The sequence below is a fragment of the Vipera ursinii genome, assembly GCF_947247035.1.
Source record: "Vipera ursinii genome assembly, chromosome: 2".
NCBI classification, from domain to species: domain Eukaryota; kingdom Metazoa; phylum Chordata; class Lepidosauria; order Squamata; family Viperidae; genus Vipera; species Vipera ursinii.
The window spans coordinates 208,423,568-208,442,025 of record NC_139513.1 but is presented as its reverse complement, the minus strand read 5'-3'; the positions used below and the strand labels follow the sequence as shown (position 1 = coordinate 208,442,025).

The window sequence follows — 18,458 nt, the reverse complement described above, 5'->3', positions numbered from 1 at the left end:
TTAAAATAACTAAAATATTTTCTCACTTCTAATGTCCATAGTAAATTTTCTATTTTACAGTGACACATTAGTTGGTGTACCTGGCTTTGTCAACTAAGTAAACAAATTACTGTCTGCCAGTAAAGAGTTGTGTCGTGGCCTAGAAGTGGAGCTCTTGTCTCACAATTAGAAGACTTTGAGTTCGATCCTATATAGTGGCAGATATTTCTCTCTCTGGGTGCTAAGAGAAAATATCTGCTGCGAACTCCACGTAGACGTCAGGAAGGGCATCCGGCCGGTAAATACTCAGCTCCATTCAGTCATCCCAACTCCACCTCGATGCAAGGGATTGCAGGGTTGTTTTTTAAAAAAAAACAGTCTGCCAGTAATATATATTAACCTAATAATGGGTTTATTTTTTAATGAAGCTGCTACGATTGAGTAAATGACATTTTTAGAGATTTTTTTTTAAAAAAATGAAGGACACCGAAGAATAATACATTTTGCAGACATCACTATATATTTTGTTAGAATTGTTGGAGATGCTGCGTAAAGAAACTTGAATAGTTTATTCATGTCCAATATCCTATCAAGTGCTCATTAGTAACTTTATTTAAGAAAATTGCAATTAAGATTAAAGATGGGTGCAGGGCCAGTTTTGTGGGGTCACAGTTTATGTGAAACTGCATTAAACCCCAGAAAAAGGGGTGAGGGCTTAAACAGGATGGAGGCTACAAGAGCACATCTAAGGGCATAGCAATCTCCATTTATTTTCTATTCTATTTATGGGATATTCAAATAAGTAAATTCACCCATGTGTCTGCTTCTAACCCAATGGGTACATTGGGCTCGTGCTATTTTCTAATGACTACCTTTCTATTAAGTGGCTAATGGAACAGGGTGATCCCAAGCAAGATTTGACTGCATGGTGAGTGAAGTTATTCTGTTCCCAAACCATTTTATCAGTGAAAAGGCTATTTCCTCTAGGGTAAATGGTCCCTTCCTTGTCCCCCTGTCTTTCATTTTGCAAGAATCCATCTTTGTATTAATGTAGGGCTCCCAACCTTTCCTGTTAACATATGACTCTCTGTGATCTCATGATCATGATCTATGACAGGACCCCAAGCTATAGGCCACAGCCCACTACCGGGCCATGACCTGTTGGCCACTGGGCCACATGAATAGCTGGCCAGTTCATGTGTGCATGGGCACGTGCTTACCCTCTGCTCTTGCGCTGGTGCTAGCCGAGCCACAATCTGTGAGCCTTTGACTGGCACTAGCCGAGCCGTGTGCCGGCGCTAGCAGCACACACATGTGTTTGCAGGGCACACACATGCAGCCACATTTGCGTGTGTGCGTACGCATGCACAAAGATGCCTGTCCCTCCCTTTCCAACTGGGCCGTCAACCCAGAAAGGCTGGCGACTATGATCTTTTTGTTGATTTCTGTGTGCATGTTCAATTAAAATGTGCATTTTATCTATCTATCTATCTATCTATCTATCTATCTATCTATCTACACACATACATACACACACACACACACACACACACACATATATATATATATATATATATATATATATATATATATAGAGAGAGAGAGAGAGAGAGAGAGAGAGAGCGCGCCTGGAGAGCTAAATCATAACATTTCATAAAAGACGATTGTATTTTGGCTTGCATTTTCTTCAAGGGCTCAAATATTAAATAAATTGGCACTGCCAACAGTTATTAATGAGAATTACAGTGTAGTGCAACTAGAGGGGATACTACAGTAAATTATCTACTTTTGAAAGAAAATACTATTAAGCTAATATGTTTAATTTAGTTGAATTTACTACTTGCGACTGTGGCATTTCACAGGCATTGAATGCTGATTTACATTCTCTTTCCCAATAATTCTAGGAGAAGAACGGCCAAAGGGTTAAGCATATGAGTCCTTTGTCCCAGTTCAGAATCTGCTCCAAATTTCAGTGTTATCCACTTTTTCCTGGTTTTATACCAGCTTATCTCAAACTAAAGCAAAGCTGTGTTTTCTTCCAAAAGTTAATGGCTCTTTACTCATTCTGGCTCTGAACTTCAGCATTTTGTTCCTCATGTCTGTCTATAGGCAATGTAGCAACACGCAGCCACCATTGAAACCATTGATGATAAAAGGACACCATTGCAGAAAATCATGGATTTTTGCTCCAAATCTGTCTTGTCATCTTCACAGACTACAAGATATTTTTTAAAAAAAAAAACAGAGCTTGGAAGCTGGAAAGTTTTTCCTTATAGCATTTACTCAGATCTTATAGCATTTAACACAACATAAACTAAACCGTGGAACGAGAAAGCGTAGTAGAATTGTGGGAAAGGTTTTTATTATTTTTTTGCATATTACATTTTGTGGTAGTTTATAATTCTAGATTGCTCTTCAAGCTGCATTCAAGCAAACCGAGATGCAGGTCTTCTTCAGATGGAAAAAAGGAAGGTTAGGTAGAATCTTAAGTTTCTGTTCTTTCCATACATTTTTACAACAAAGCATGGGTGCTTAGTGGGAGCTGCAAAAAAATAAACTCTACCGTCCAGCCACTCAGCTATGCCTTATTTTGAGATGTCCATATATTTTCTTTTCTATTCAGTTGCACGTTGTCTTCTTTCCTCAACTGTTGCGTATTTTTATTCACTACAAACTCTGGCGTATTGACCTATGCTTCTTTTTGCGATACAGGTAATGAAGCTAATCTCTGAACATTAGACTGCCAATATAGGGATCATAAAATATAGACTTTATGCCGCACTTACACATAAAAGCATACCAAACAGAAATATGAAATATTGTAGTATTTCGATCAGTATTTATGAAAGTCTTTTGCTTAACTGCATTCCAGTCAACAATGCTGCTTTCCTGATTGAGCAATAAAGCATCTTGTTTAGGATTGATTGAAGCTATATTTAAAGCCATGGTTGCCCTATGAATGCAAATCATAGTGAAGTGCTCAATAAATGTAAAGAAGCACAAGAGTGATTGTTGACTTTAAAAAGGGAGTTATTTAAAACTTTTCAGCATGCTATTGTATTTGGATGGAAATGGTGTAATCTTTCTGCCTGACCTTAGAGAAGTCATTATAGGTAGTAATGACTGACAAACAGAAGAGGAACCAGAATTTTCTTTTTTAATCCCATTTATATCCCGCCCTTCTCCGAAGACTCAGGGCAGGTTACAATCTAAAGCACAAATCAATGTGCTTAGCAATAGCCTTCATTCTATGTATATGACTGCTTATTAGGGCTTTCGCCCCCCCCAAGCGGCATTATTACAAAGTCAGCTTATCGCCCCCAACAATCTGGGTCCTCATTTTACCTACCTCGGAAGGATGGAAGGCTGAGTCAACCTTGAGCCTGGTGGGACTCGAACCTGCACTAATTGCAGGCAGCTGGTGTTACTTAAGGAGGCATTAGCCCAAGGCTCCACCAATTTGTGTCAAATCATTGCAGTGGGAGCCCCAATTTTAAGACAATTTTTATGGTGCTTGTTAAGTGAATCACTAGGATCATTAAGTGATCCCAGGTTACCAATGGGCACTTTTTTTGCCAGAAATCAGCAAAAATATAAATCATGATCAGATAACCACAAGGTGTCAGATGTGAACAGGCAGGAATTATTCAGAAAAAATAGAACTGCCAGAATCTAAACAATCAGAGAACAAGCTTTCTTGCCTGATTGATATTTAGAAGGCTGGTGTAAGGCCTTCTTTGAACGAAAATGAAATGGTTTAACATAAACCTGGATATATATTTTTATGGCCAAATGCCAGCACAGGACAATAGAATATATAAAAAGGATATAATATGATGAAAAGGGGCAGACATCTGAGTAAGGGATGGTTTTATATTTCTCTGATTGCACCACCATGAGAAGAGTACCATACCTTACCTGACTAAAAGCTTTCTATGCCCTGACTAAACTAATGGTGCAGTATTAGAGGAAGTACTTTATATGTACTGTTTAATGAGTAAAGCTGCCTGATCGTGGCCCCCAGCTTGTCATGAAGCTGTTTCCCCAGTTTCAATTGGGCATTCAATCAAATCTTCAACCTCAGCAAAATCAAAATAGTGGCCATGTGTTTCCCATGTTTCTAGAAGAAGGACAAACCCAACATTTAGATATTAAGTGCCAAAAAGGGCAGAGATCTGAATCCTAACAGTCTGGAAGAGATAGAGCTGAACTCCTTTAAAGTTCCCACTCTTTTCTCATCGTAGATCTTGTTTATGCTGAGCCTTTTGTCTTAAGAGTTCCTGGGCATAAAAGATTCTGGACTGGATCAATAAATCTTACAGTTAGGAGTAACATTATGTGTGTCTCTTGCAAGTGATGTGCTCAGAGGGACTCAGAAAACTTCATGAACAGGTGGGGTTTTAACCTTGGTCACTTAAGTCTCCTTTGTTTTATTTTTTTTAACAAACAGGTTTTAGGGATTTTAATTAATCAAAATATGTGTAGTGGTGATAAAACTTTAAAAAATAATTACCTGGAGTATTTGGTTCATTAATCAGATGCCATCAAGATGATACTGATTCTTGGCAGCTACATAGATTTCTTTATTCACTTATATTTCATATTTCTAAGCCACTCATCTCCCTCAAAGAAGGAAGGGCTCCATTATATTTCTAATCTGGTCTTTCAGGTCCTCCAGTGGTAGACTCATTGCTACTCTGAGTCCATCCATCTTGCTGCTGGTTATCCTCTTCTTTCCTTTCCTTCCATCTTCCCCAGCATTAGAGGCTACGGTACTCTAGAGATCTAGGTCTTCATATAATGTGTCCAAACTATTGGTAATTTGAGCTGGATCATTTGTGAGAATGTCAGCCTGCTCATTTGTTGTCTCCAGTGAAAATTCGACATTGATTTGTTTGATGAACCATTGATTTGTTTTCTTGGCTGTCTGTGATATTTTAGGAGTCTTCTCCAACATATTGAGAAAGTGTCAATATGTTTCCTATCGTGTCTCATAAAAATCCAGTCTGGTACCGTACAGTACTTACTATATATTGCATAAGCTGAACATAATTCATTAACAGAAGTATTTTATATGGCTGTGAAGTTACCTGGATTTTAAATGTGATTTGGAGGACATAAAAATGTGTATGTAGCTCCTTTCAGGAATATTTCAAACCAAAAATATGGTACTTTTTCCAGGGTTATGTACGAAGTATAGAAAGAAGCTGCTTTAATATAGTGCACCTATTCAAAACCCAAATCACATTTTGCCTTTCAAATCAAAATCTTTGCATAGCCTTCAATTTATAGTTAAATGCAATGCTTAGAATTTATCAGCTAGCTACTCCCAGATAGCTAAGAATAAGAATGGCAAGCCACTTTCAAAATCTTCCTCAGAAAACTGCATCATGGACTAGTCCAGGCAATTGCCGGGAGTCAACAGTGACTCAAAGGTACACACACAAAAATAAATATAGTATTAGTTGCCATTTCATCTTAATTTAAGGTGTTAGTTTAGCCCAGTACTTTTTTATTTGTCATAGCTTTCTGCAGCTCAATACCTTCTAGATTTACACCTAGAAGCTAAACATCTAAGAATTCTCATCTATGCCCTGAGATAGTGTTTACTTTAATAACAAAGAAATAGTGTGCAAATTTGAAGAGAGGGAGGAAACATCTTGCTAGGCAACGTAGCTTTTCCTCTTGAAATATGATATCCTGGAATAAAGTATATGTAAAGTTGTACTGTAGAATACTTAACTCACATTATTTTAAGATAAAGGTAGTCTTCGACGTATGACCACAATTGAGTCCAAAATTTCTGTTGCTAAGTGAGGCAGTTGTTAAGTGAATTTTGCCCCATTTTACAACTTTTCTTGGCACAGCTGTTAAGTGAATCACTGCAGTTGTTAAGTTAGTAACACGGTTGTTAAGTGAATCTGGCTTCCCCATTGGCTTTGGGTGTCAGAAGGTCGCAAATGGTGATCATGTGACCCTGGGGCACTTCAACGGTCATAAATATGAGTCAGCTGCCAAGCGTCTGAATTTTGATCACGTGACCAATGGTGACGCTGCAATGGTTGTAAGTGTGAAAAAAAGTCATAAGTCACTTTTTCCAGTGCCATAACTTTGAATGATCACTAAATGAACAGTTGTAAGACGAAGACAATTGGTGCAAAGAGAGGAATCCTATGTAAAAGTTAGCCCCACCTGGTTTAATCCCAGAGCAATGTATATAATGACTACAGTCTAATCTTTGCCTTTGGAAGATTTTGAATATAGTCATTTTGAATACTAAATTTGAAGGTATGAGAAATTGTCTAAAAAATATTCATTGTGGTGATCGTTCGCCATTTTTTCAACTTCTTAGAAAAAAAGTTCCAAGTTCCAATTTAATTACCTAGACATCATCTGAAAGATTAATAAAATGAAACAAAACACTTCAAATTAAGGTGAATGCAGTATGTTAAAGGATTTTAAATACTTAAATCTGACGAAACCATAAAAGTAAAATATTGAAATACTAACATACTGAGTTAGTAAAATACTGAGTATCTACAAATTTGTGTCTGTGTATATATAAGTTATGATCGTCGACAAGAGACATAACAGGAAACATAAAACATTGTAGAAAGCATAGAAGGTTTTGTATATTTGTGCAGGGGGATTAAATTAGAGTATTTCCCTGGGTAGAATAATAGCAACTGGGGGGGAAAAAAAACACTTGCAACCCTCTTGGAAATTTTAGAGTTCTCATCTGACAATAAAAAAGCAATTGCAATTGTCTTCAGAACAGGTGGAACTTCTATTAACAAGCAGAATTGTGAGAGTAGACACAAGATGCTGTATAAAAGATACTGAAGGGGTTAGAATCTCAGGGGTTAGAATCTCAGATTATTCCAGATCTCAGAAATACAATCACTCTACCAAAATGATGTTTTTATACCCTCTATTCAATTTGATTGAAGACAAGACATTAAAGCTAGCTAAGAAGAACTCTGTAAAGTGTATTGGGCAGATAATATTGAATTTGCTTTTTTAATGTACAGGTGTAAAGGATTTCCTGTTTACGTTATGCCAGCATTCATTACCAAATTCAGTTTATATCCAAATTAGAAAAAGATTTTTTAAAAAAAATTCTTATTTTATTTCAAGAGCTTTATTTGTTTGGCAATCACTGTAGCATTATATTTATTCTTTTCAATCTTCATTGATAACTTAAAAAAGGAAATCTCAAATGCTGAGGTAAGGGGAAATCTTGGTTTGGTCTTCAAATGTTGTTAACTTATTCTTCAAAAGTTACTAAACCAAAAGACTTCTTAGTGCTTTGGTCTGTTTGTTTTCCGACACCTTCAGAATCGGAAAAGTTGTCTCAGCATCTTTTTCTTTCTTTCTAATAAAATGGAAAGAGGTAAGAGGATATTGAAGAAGTAACTGTAAAGAACTCCACGCATTTCTGGAAATCGCACTAGTAATAGTTGTCACTCACTTAATTGTTTTTTGGAAGTCATTTGTGGTCTCAGTCTGGTTATTAAATATCACGTTTATATAAAAGCTTCCCCCCCCTCCCAGGAGTTAGCATAATGTCTTTTTGTAGCCAACAACACTCAAAGCAACTCTCTCCCACTCATTTCCCAGTATTATTTTCCAGAATTTAACTTAAGATTAAGGTAAAATGCTTTTCTATTCATTGGGGGGTGGGAGAGAAATATCAACAGAATTCATGCTTAAATATTAACAGGTCTATGTCAAAATATTTTAATTATGCTTAATTGAAGCTCTTTTTTAAAGAGCTATAATCATACTTTCTATAGTATTTGATTTCCTAATTGAATTATGGTACCTATATAAACATGAAGTAATATCAATATTACATTCATCATACTTTATATTCAGGTTTTCATCTGACATCCACAATTCCAAATTTCCAGTGTTTGTCTCCAAAACTGGGTCCTAGCTTGGTGTTGAAACCAATTGATCACCAAACCCAAGAATGAAACAGATGGACTTTTATTTTAAAGTGGCCTCGACTTTGAAAGCTACCAAGGTGGCAATTACAGTTTTACAGAAGTTTTGATTCACATACCACCCCTTTGCCCTCCCAATTTACCCCTTTGCCCTCTCCCTAATAATACATGCATAACATATAACATTGATTGGTTACCTGGATTGCAGACCCTAAAGCTTTCTTGCTTGCTATGCAAAACAGCTAAATATCATACCACCAATTAACCACCTCCGGTCAGAGGTATCCTACAAAGCTTCTAGTTTCCTGTGCCAGCTATGTGGCTTTGGGTCTTCTTGCAAGTGAGCTATTCCTGTACCCAACATCCTAGCTAAGTGGTTGAATCTGTAAATCTGTCCCACTTCATTGTCCCTGCAGCTCCCACCCTGCCCCACCTCCTGCAGCCCCCCTCGCAGTGCTATCAAATATGCCAACTGTTAGCAAGCTTGTGCTGCAAATCCCTTAGTGAGCAGAAAAAAAGTTAAAGAAAAAGTTCTTTAAGATTAAATGTTTCTCTCAGAATTCATCTTCCTCACTCTCATTCATGTCCATCACACCCACACCGGGGTCCTATCTCCACATATGACCCTTCTTCTGATCCCCAGGGCCTCATCTGCATGTACCGTATTTTCCGGCGTTTAAGACGACTTTTTAACCCATGAAAATCTTCTCAAAAGTCAGGGGTTGTCTTATAGCCGGGTGCTGAAACTTTAGGGACAGGGCTGGCTGGAAAACCTGGAGCGGATCTCCCATTTTGTCTGCGCAGGGAAAGCGGGACCAATTGGAGAAGAAGCTGCAGTCTGTGATTTTTTACAGGCTGGGGTTTGGGCGTCTTTCCTTCTAAAGTTGAAGAACAGCTGTAGTCTATCCCAACTTGAAAGGCAGGTGGGGAATGCAGCAGAGCAGCTGCTTAGCTCTAAGGACACATTTGACTCAGGAACTGGGCAGGCTGGCTGGAAAACCTGGAGCGGATCTCCCATTTGGTCTTTTTTTTTTTAATCCCATTTATATCCCGCCCTTCAGGGCGGCTTACAATTTAAAGCACAAATCAATGTGCTTAGCAATAGCCTTCATTCTATGTATATGCCTGCTTATTAGGGCTTTCCCCCCCCCAGCAGCATTATTACAAAGTCAGCTTATTGCCCCCAACAATCTGGGTCCTCATTTTACCTACCTCGGAAGGATGGAAGGCTGAGTCAACCTTGAGCCTGGTCGGATGCAAACCTGCACTAATTGCAGGCAGCTGGTGTTACTTAAGGCTCTGCGCAGGGAAAGCTTTAGAGTGAATTAGGAAAAGTTTAATCCACTTGCACTGTTTTATGTTTACATGTTTGATGACAAACAGCCTTATGTTTATAAGTGACAGTTTTCCTACTAAGTACCTGCATGTATAATAATATAATAATAATAAGTTGGAAGGGACCTTGGAGGTCATCTAGTCCAACCCCCTGCTAAGGCAGGAAACCCTATACCATTTCAGACAAATGGCTGTCCAGTCTCTTCTTAAATACTTCCAGTGTTGGAGCATTCACCACTTCTGGAGGCAGGTTGTTCCACTGATTAATTGTTCTAACTGTCAGGAAATTTCTCCTTAGTTCTAGGTTGCTTCTCTCCTTGACTAGTTTCCATCCATTGCTTCTTGTCCTGCCTTCAGGTGCTTTGGAGAATAGCTTGGCTCCCTCTTCTTTGTGGCAGCCCCTGAGATATTGGAACACTGCTATCATGTCACCCCTCACCCTTCTCTTCATTAAACTACACATACCCAATTCCAGCAACTGTTCCCTGTTTGTTTTAGCCTCCAGTCCCCCAATCATCTTTGTTGGTAATTTGAATTAAAATTACCATATTAAAATAAAATCTGATGTTTTTTAATTTTTATTTGGTGTGCGTTGGAAGAGGGGTAGTCTTATACGGCGAGTATAGCCCAAACCCTATAATTTAACAGGAAATGTAGGGGGTCGTCTTATACGCCCAGTCGTCTTATACGCCGGAAAATATGGTATATTCTTTCACCAGTGATACAGTGTTTCACCAGTGATACAGAATTTGTGTTTTCAGTTTAGGAAAATAATCCCGATTAAACTACAAAAACCCCACACTTTGGTTTAGAAAATTGCATATCAATTGTCTGCCTTTTACAATATTTTTTCGTTTTATTATATTAGGGCTGTTTTTGTCAGTGGGCCAAGGGCACATAATTGGTATCTTTCCCACTTGAAAACTTCACCTCAAAATGCATTTCTTTATATAAGAATCTAGTGTGTGAGAGTTATACATTTATACAAGAAGTGCTTAGGGTTTATGTTTGACTTCATGATTTTGTATTGGCATTGATTTTCATAAAATGTGTGTATTAGGAACAGTAATTTTTATTTAAATAGGGGGGAAAACTAAATGTCACCATAATGAGAAAGATTTCAATGGTGTGTAATCTGCTGCTAGCTAACATGGGTAAGCTTAGCCTTATTCTCCTTTATACAATATGTGCCTGTCTTTAAGTTGGATGATTTTTCAGAAAAAAATCATAAAAGACATAAGACCACCCTCCCCTAATAATATTTCATGTTTAATATGCATTCAGAAATGCATACACAGCATCATCTGTCATACATTGGTATGAATATGCACACATTAAAAACAGCTGCATTTGGTACAGATACTAAACTGAATTCTAGTACATTGATGTATATAAATAAAAAAGCCATGCTGTACATAATTTTTTTATTTTTATTAATCAAATTTATATGGCTGCCCAACTCATGGAAAGTGTATCTGTGCCCTCTGTTGCTTCGTGTTTCTTAATTTCAAAAAAATAATTTCATAGTTCCAAATAAATTAATTAGACTTATTGCCAAGCAAATATATGCTATAATCCTTTATATGCAATTATCTAAATAGAACATTCATTGAAAATGATGGAAGCTGCTTACATACAGTGCAGTTTTTCTTTTTGTTTCAAAGTAGCTATAAGGCACTCCCTTATCCAACTCTCTCTTGTTGCCTGTAGAATTAAAAAGTACAGTAAATCAATAAACATCAATAAAGGATTGGCAGAAAACCATAGTCAGTTCAAAGTTCTTTATAACTATGTACATAAGTATTGACAATTTGATTCCAGTGAAATCTGTGGAGAAATATTTTTATCAGTGTAAAAACATACTGGGCGTATCCTTGAATGCTAAGGTATCTGGCATAATAGTTTTTAAGAAATAAAAATATTAATGAAATCAATATCATGGAACTAACTGCTTATGGCTACATAGGGATTCCAGGCTGATTCCTCTTTTAACTTACTACCATGCATGTCCTGTAGAACAGGGCTTTTCAACCAGTGGTACGGGTACCACCTGTGGTACATTGGCACCTAGTGACCATCCTAGAAAAGTGGTAGCAGGGGAGGGGAATGAGCTGAATCGGTGGCAGCACCGCACAAGCCTGAGCTGGAGCTGTCAGGGCTCAGCTGTCAGGGCTCAGCGGAAGCACCAGGATCAGTGCCAGGCTCCAGCTGGAGCTCAGAGCTGATCCTTGTGCTTCTGAGCCCAGAAGAAACATCAATCAGCTGGAATGTTGCAGCATCTCCAGGGTCTTGTGATTTACATTCAGATGCTAGGCAATTGATTCATATTTCTGACGGTCACAGTGTCCCAGGGTCTTGTGAAGTGACCAAAACCTTCTGTAACCACCCAGCAGATGGGGGGGAGATAAAAGCCAAACACACCCCACCCCCACTGCCAATCCTCAACAGAAATGCTCACAACAATGAAAACCTCGGACAGGAGAAAGAGCGCCGCCGGGCAGGCAGGCAGGTGTCTTGCTCGGCTGTGGCTTTGGGGGCGGGCTTTTTTCAGTGCCATTGTAACTTCAGTCACTAAGCAAACTGTTGTAAGTCAAGGACTACCTGTACTGCATCACTTTTTCCCTTTTGGGGGGGGGTTCATCAAATTTTGACACCTTGCTAGGTGACTGGTGGTGCTTGGATGTTGCCGTATTCTAAAAGTGGTACAATAGGTGAAAAGGTTGAAAAGCTCTGCTGTAGGAGAAGATGTGGCAGAACCTGGCGGCAGAGTTAAAAGAGAAATAAGCCTAGAATCTTTCTTAGATTGTCACAAGCAAAGTTCAAACTGCCCCCCCACTTGATTTCCATTGACCCGTATCTAACTTCAGGCAAGTGCTGTTAGTTGAGAAGATTCCTCTGCATAGGCTATGTAGCAATAAATCAGTTTAATTGGACCTCCACGTGTGGACCTGATCTTTTGCGGCTGACATGCCCTTTTGTGTCATTTCAAAACTCCTCCATGCATAACAAAACGAGGATTACTGTCTTCCTTTTAGGTCAAAAATGGCCTGTCACTGCTTGCCATCTGATATGCTAAGACAGGGGTGTCAAACTCAATTTCATTGAGGGCCACATCAGCATTGCGGTTGCCCTCAGGGGGCTGGGTGGGTATGGTCTGGGTGGGCGTGGCCTACTGGGTGGGCGTGGCTAGAGTACGTATGGCCTACTGGGTGGGCATGGCCAGCTCTACATCGTTCGCATCAAGGGTGCCTATGGGGGCCTGGGCAGGAGTGGGACAGATCTGAGGGGCTCTGGCAGGAGGAGGGTCTCTGGGCCAGGGCCAAGGCAGTGGGGGCGGTTCCCTCACTGTTTCCAGGATGGCTTCGCGGGCTGCATGTCTGTGCTAAGACCTTCACTGAGAACCCTCCTCAGGGTTCTGTAGCCATTTTAAAAGTACAGAGATGGTTATCTTTTAAAAATAATTTGTAAAAGCTACTTTTCATTATAAAAATATCTGGGGTAGGGAGGGGAATCTTAGTGGAGCAGGCAATTTTGCCTTTTGGTTCCCATCCTGTCTTGCTCATGAAAACCTCTTTTTTATCCATCTATCTATCTATCATCTATCTATCTATCTATCTATCTATCTATCTATCTATCTATCTATCTATCTATCTATCTATCTGTCTTATCTATCTGTCTATCTATCTAACTATCTATCTATCCTATCCTATCCTATCCTATCCTATCCTATCCTATCCTATCCTATCCTATCTCTGGGCATTGTGCAAGTAAAAAAATATTAAAACATTAAAAAGTGTATGAAATTTACAATTTAAAAAGGCAAGGACAGATTAAAAATCAATATTAAAAATTAAGGGGGGGGGGCCTTTCAGGGCACTAACCTGCCTTAAGGCTGAGTACTGTATTCTTGTGACATCCCCAAAAGCAAGGCTGCAAAGCCATGTTTTTACATCTTTCTGTAAGGCCAGGAGAACGGGGTCCATATTTATGTATTCTGGACCTTATAATAATAAAAGAATTCAGCCTATAAATGTATTTTTAAAACTTCCTTTAAAAATTGCAAAATGTCATTGATGTGTTGCTTCTTTCTGCCAAGTGCAAAACTATGATGTTCACATGATCTGCTCTGCCTTATTGTTGTATTAGTATGGAAGAAATTACATTTTTACAGCTTCACAATTCTTTCATGTCCTAGGACCTAGGATAAAACTTTATTTTTGTAACTTCCATGTTAGCATTTCAAGCAAAAAAAATGTTTTTTTAACATCCAAAACCTTAAATTCATTTAGAAAGAACTTTCATGATCAGGATAGAGGCTTTAATTTTCTTTACCAGAAGGTGGTTTTATGGTAATATTTTATAACAGGATAATTAAAACAAATGAATTACCAGTCTTTCAATTATGTCAGTGCTTGCATCAGTCTGTTTTATTTTTGCACTTTTAGAACTGCAGTATCCACATCACAGATTGAGCCTGGTAGCTCACCAGATGACACTAAAAAAGGTCATTGTTTTAATGCTGATATAGATTGTAGACTGTCAACTTTACATATGTTAAGTCAATATGATACATGTTTGACATACCTATACTTTAAACACTGTAATTTTTAGATCTTGGAAGTTCAAAATATAATTCCTTTGAGTTGTAGACTTGTAATTCCTTTGTTTCCCTTGTACACTTAGATCCAGCACAGGTATTATTATCTAAATATATATATAGGGTGACTTTATTCAAAGAAAACAAAATCCTAATACATGTAGTCCAAAGCTTGGAACTAATCTAAAATAGCTGTTCTGCTCCTCAATTACAAGTCAGTTCATTTATCTACGTCACTCTAAATTTTTAGTGCCGCTTTGGGAATAGCAAGGACGAGGTCAGTTTCCAGTAAGTCAGGAATCATATATCATTTGACTAGAAGTGAAATTGCTAACTTGGCATCTATAATTGAGTGAGCTGAGTGGCATAGAGTGGACTCAGCTGTGCCCGCCTGGGATCCTGGTGCCGTAACAAGCTAGTTTGCATTATGTACAGTTTTAACTAGTTGCTAAAACTTATTTCCTTTTTCTCAGATGAGTTGCAGTGGCTTTTTGATCTTCTCAATCAAATTTGCTCTCTCTGTGTTAAAAGGAAGTGAGTCATCGGTACAAAGCAATTGGGGAATCACTGATTTCTTTTTGAAACTTAGTGCTGCCTATATTTTGGTAATTAAACCAAATGTAGTTTCCATATCTTGACCGATTCTCTTTTCTGAGAGTGGGGAAGAGGACCCATTAAGATGACCCTTATGGGTTCTGATGAGTTTTTGAATGTTGTTAAGAGAATTTTTCCTGGATCACTGACGAGAGTTGGGGCAGTGCACAAAGTATTATTGAATCACCTACGGATGGATATCTATGAGGTGGGGTGCCAGTAGCTCATGCTTTGTACCAATGCTATTTAAAATTTATAATGAAACAATCCGATGCAATTATTAGGAATTTGGGAGACGCATGTCAACAGCAGGTGACACTCAGCTCTACTTCCCTATCTTATCTAAATCAGAGGAAATTGTGCATGTCACTGGGGATGCCTGGATATACTGGTGGGTTGGATGAGGGCCAATAAACACCAATGTACTGTAGGTAGTCCTTGACTCAACGACCATAATGGAGCTCCAAGGTTCTGCTACTAAGCAAGATTGTTAAGTGAGTTCTGCCCCATTTTACGACCTTTTTTCCCACAGTTGTTAAGTGAATCACTGCAGTTGTTAAGTTAGTAACACGGTTGTTGAGTGAATCTGCCGTCCCCATTGACTTTGCTTGTTAGAAGGTTGCAAAAGGGGATCCCATGACTCTGGGACGTGGCAACCGTCATAAATATAAGTCCGTTGCCAAGAGTGACTGGCAACCAAAGGTCAATTGCCAAGTGTCTGAATTTGATTACGTGACCCTGGGGATGCTGCACCAGTCATAAATGTGAAAAATGGTCATAAGTCACTTTTTTCAGAGCTGTTGTAACTTTGAACAGTCACTAAATGAATTACTGTAACTCAAGGGCTACCTGCAAAACAAAGACTATGTGGTTCCTGGGTCTGAAAATTGTAATTAGAGAGCTACACTTTTCAAGAAGTAGATAGTCTGGGGTACTTTGCCTCAGTGTCGTCAGGATTACTAGAAATATTTGCTTTCAAATTGCTTGTGCCCAAAAAAGGGAGTAGTCAACATACAATCTGTCTAGCTAAAACTGCCCATCTCTTATTTAGACTGCTGCAGTGCATTGTATGTGGATTGTCGTTGAGCTTGGTTCATCCACACAAAGCAAAGCCATTCCATAATTCTGCATTAATTATTTAATTCCACTTTATTATCATGTACTGTAAGTTGATTATTTCCACAACGTACAACCACAGTTGAGCTAAGAAAAAATTGCTGCTGCTAATCAAATTATGTTGGCTTTGCTAACATTGACTTTGCTTGTCAAAAGGTCACAAAAGATGATCAAGTAGCCCCAGGACACTGCAACCATCGTAAATATGATCCAGTTGCTAAGCATACGAATTTTGGTCACGTGAACACGAGAGTGCTATGATGGCCGTTACTGGAAAATGATCATAAGTCATTTTTTTCAGTGCCGTTGTAACTCTGAACCATCACTAAATGAACTGTTGCGAGTCGAGGATTACCTGTATGCATGATGAACTTGGCTTTCCTCCAGACCCTTGTTCGGACACTCCCAACCGCTGCTTAAGCTAAATATCAAATCACCTTTCTTAGTAATTCATTTGCAAAGTATCTTACCTAAACGTCAAAGCTGTAACCTGTTAGTTAGTCTACATAAGAGACATTTGTGGTCAGCCTGTGGTGTGTTTGTGGCTGACTGCTCTAGCTCTTGCCAAGAGATGTCATACTACTTCTAGTAGGGAAAGGCCTAACTAATAACTCAGTTAATTCATAGCTCACGAAAGCCTCTAATTACGTATTGAGAAGCTAGTAAGTCACAAGACCCTCAAACTGAAGGGGTATCATAAGTAAAACCTAGAAAAAAATTCAACTCATCCTACACATATGTGATATCTGTGGAAACAACTCCAATTAGCTACAGAGTCAGATTCAAAGTTCTTACTTGCCTTGTCGGGATCCCGTTCTGTCCGTAGAATCCAGTTTTCAGTGGAGTCTCTCTCCCGATCTCTTGAGTTTGTGGCACATTCAGAGTCCTTGAGAAAAGAAGAGGGATTGTTTTTTGCATCTGGCAGAAATAAGAATGCCTATTGTGGCTTCGACTCACAGCATTTCCTGCACTAAAAATATGTATTCATTTCGCAGTGTGCTTTGAAGGAAATCAGAAAGGCCAAGAAGAGTTTTTGCTGCCCTGTTTTGCAAATAATGATTGTTATTTGGTGCGTAAATTGCCACTAACAGTATTTGCTTTTGGCGCAGATGTATTTCTACTATTAAGATTCTTCCTTCTTTTTCTGAATATGCCAATTTAGAATCTATTGTCTCTTTAATATATACAGCGACCCCTCTTCTTTTCTGATATGCTGATGCATAGTAAAGTTTCCCAATTTGGGGGTATTCCAATAATTTATGATGTTCTTTTATATGTTTTTCTTGTAGACAAATTATATCTAGATTCAATTTCTGTAACTTCCTAAAAACCTTATTTCTTTTGATTGGGAAATTTAGTCCATTTATATTTACTGAAAAGATTCCATTTTCTTTCTCCATTTCCATTTCCATTTATTTATATTTAGGTCTAGTAGATCTAGTAAGTACTCTTCTGTTCTCTGGCAGGTCCTTCACCTTCGCCCTCTTGATCATCTTTCTCTTTCTGTTCTCCTGTTTGTGCAGTCGCTCCTTGACTCATCTCTTCTGTTTGCTTCTGCTCCTTACTCTCCCCTTGTCTTTGTTTCACTCCTTCATCTAGAATTGCTCTATTCCTTACTTCAAAATCTTCTGCTTTCCAGACTGAATCCAGTCGATATCTTGTATTGTTCCAATTTATTAAAATGCCTTCTGGCATCAGCCATCTAAAGTTTATACCATTGGCAATCAGCTTTGTAGTCAGGAAGTGATAATGTCTTTGAGTATCTCTTACTTTCTTGGGTATCTGCTTTAAAACCACAACTTCTTTATTTTTGTATTGTATTGGCTCATCTCTAACTTTCCGTAGTACTTCATCTCTTGTTGTCTTCTTTAACAACCGTACATGTACTTCTCTTGGCAGTTTATTTCTTCTTGCATAGCTTGAGTTCATGCGGAATATTTCATCAACCTCTAATTGAATTTCTCCTCTATCTGCCTTTAAAGCCTCCTCCAGGATGTCAGTAATCACCTCTGCTATATTTTCTTCTCTATCCTCAGGAATATTTTGAAATCTTAAATAATATCTGCAATGTGACAGGCAGAGTCCTCTTTCTGTGAAGTACCCTGTGCGTGACAGAAGACTTGGAAAAGTTGATCCAGACATATAAAAGCCTGTCCTCCTTTGACTTTTGTGCAACACGGAAGACAGGATGAAGGGATTTCTCTCATCCTGCTGGGACTAGCTATACAGTGTTTTATTGATAACCTCCCAAGTGTGCTGTTCAATGCACAGGAACCCTTCACCAAATTGTACAGGTAATCCTTGACTTACAACAGTTTGTTTAGTGACTTTTGGAAGTTACAACGTCACAGGAAAAAGTGATTTATGACTGTTTTTCACACTTATGACCACTGCAGCATCCCCATGGTCCCATGATCAAAATTCAGATGCTTGGCAACTGACTCATATTTAGGATGGTTGCAGTGTCCTGGGGTCACATTTTGCTTGTCACCTCTGACAAGCAAAGTCAATGGAGAAGCCAGATTCACTTAACAACTATGTTACTAACTTATCATCTACAGTAATTAACTTAACAACTACAGCAAGTAAGGTCGTAAAATGAGGCAAAACAAATGTCTCAGCAGCATAAATTTTGGGCTCAATTGTGGTCATAAGTCAAGGGCTTCTTGTATAAAACCTTCTGGTGCTTTTTTTTTAAAAAATAAAGATGCAGACCCCTTCCATACATAAGGCCTTCCCTGAAGCCAGCTGAATACAAATACAGGCATTTGCACAGAAGCTGGAAGAAGTGGAGTTCTCCACTCCTTCTCCCCTATAAGTAAAGGTAAAGGTTCCCCCGCACATGCGTGCTAGTCGTTTCCAACTCTAGGGACCGGTGCTCATCTCTG

At 38.6% G+C, this 18,458-nt stretch overlaps 1 protein-coding gene across 2 annotated transcripts in view; it reads left to right on the top strand.

Moving 5' to 3' along the window:
• Positions 1-18,458, top strand: part of LPAR1 (lysophosphatidic acid receptor 1) — a 71,200-nt gene that overhangs the window by 17,308 nt on the left and 35,434 nt on the right. The window contains exon 2 of one of the 2 annotated variants that reach the window (XM_083353096.1): positions 17,607-17,864. The exons of the other annotated variant lie outside the window; for it this stretch is intronic. The gene's annotated coding sequence lies outside the window, so the exon portion shown is untranslated. The remainder of the gene's footprint in view (positions 1-17,606; positions 17,865-18,458) is intronic. 2 annotated transcript variants of the gene reach the window in all.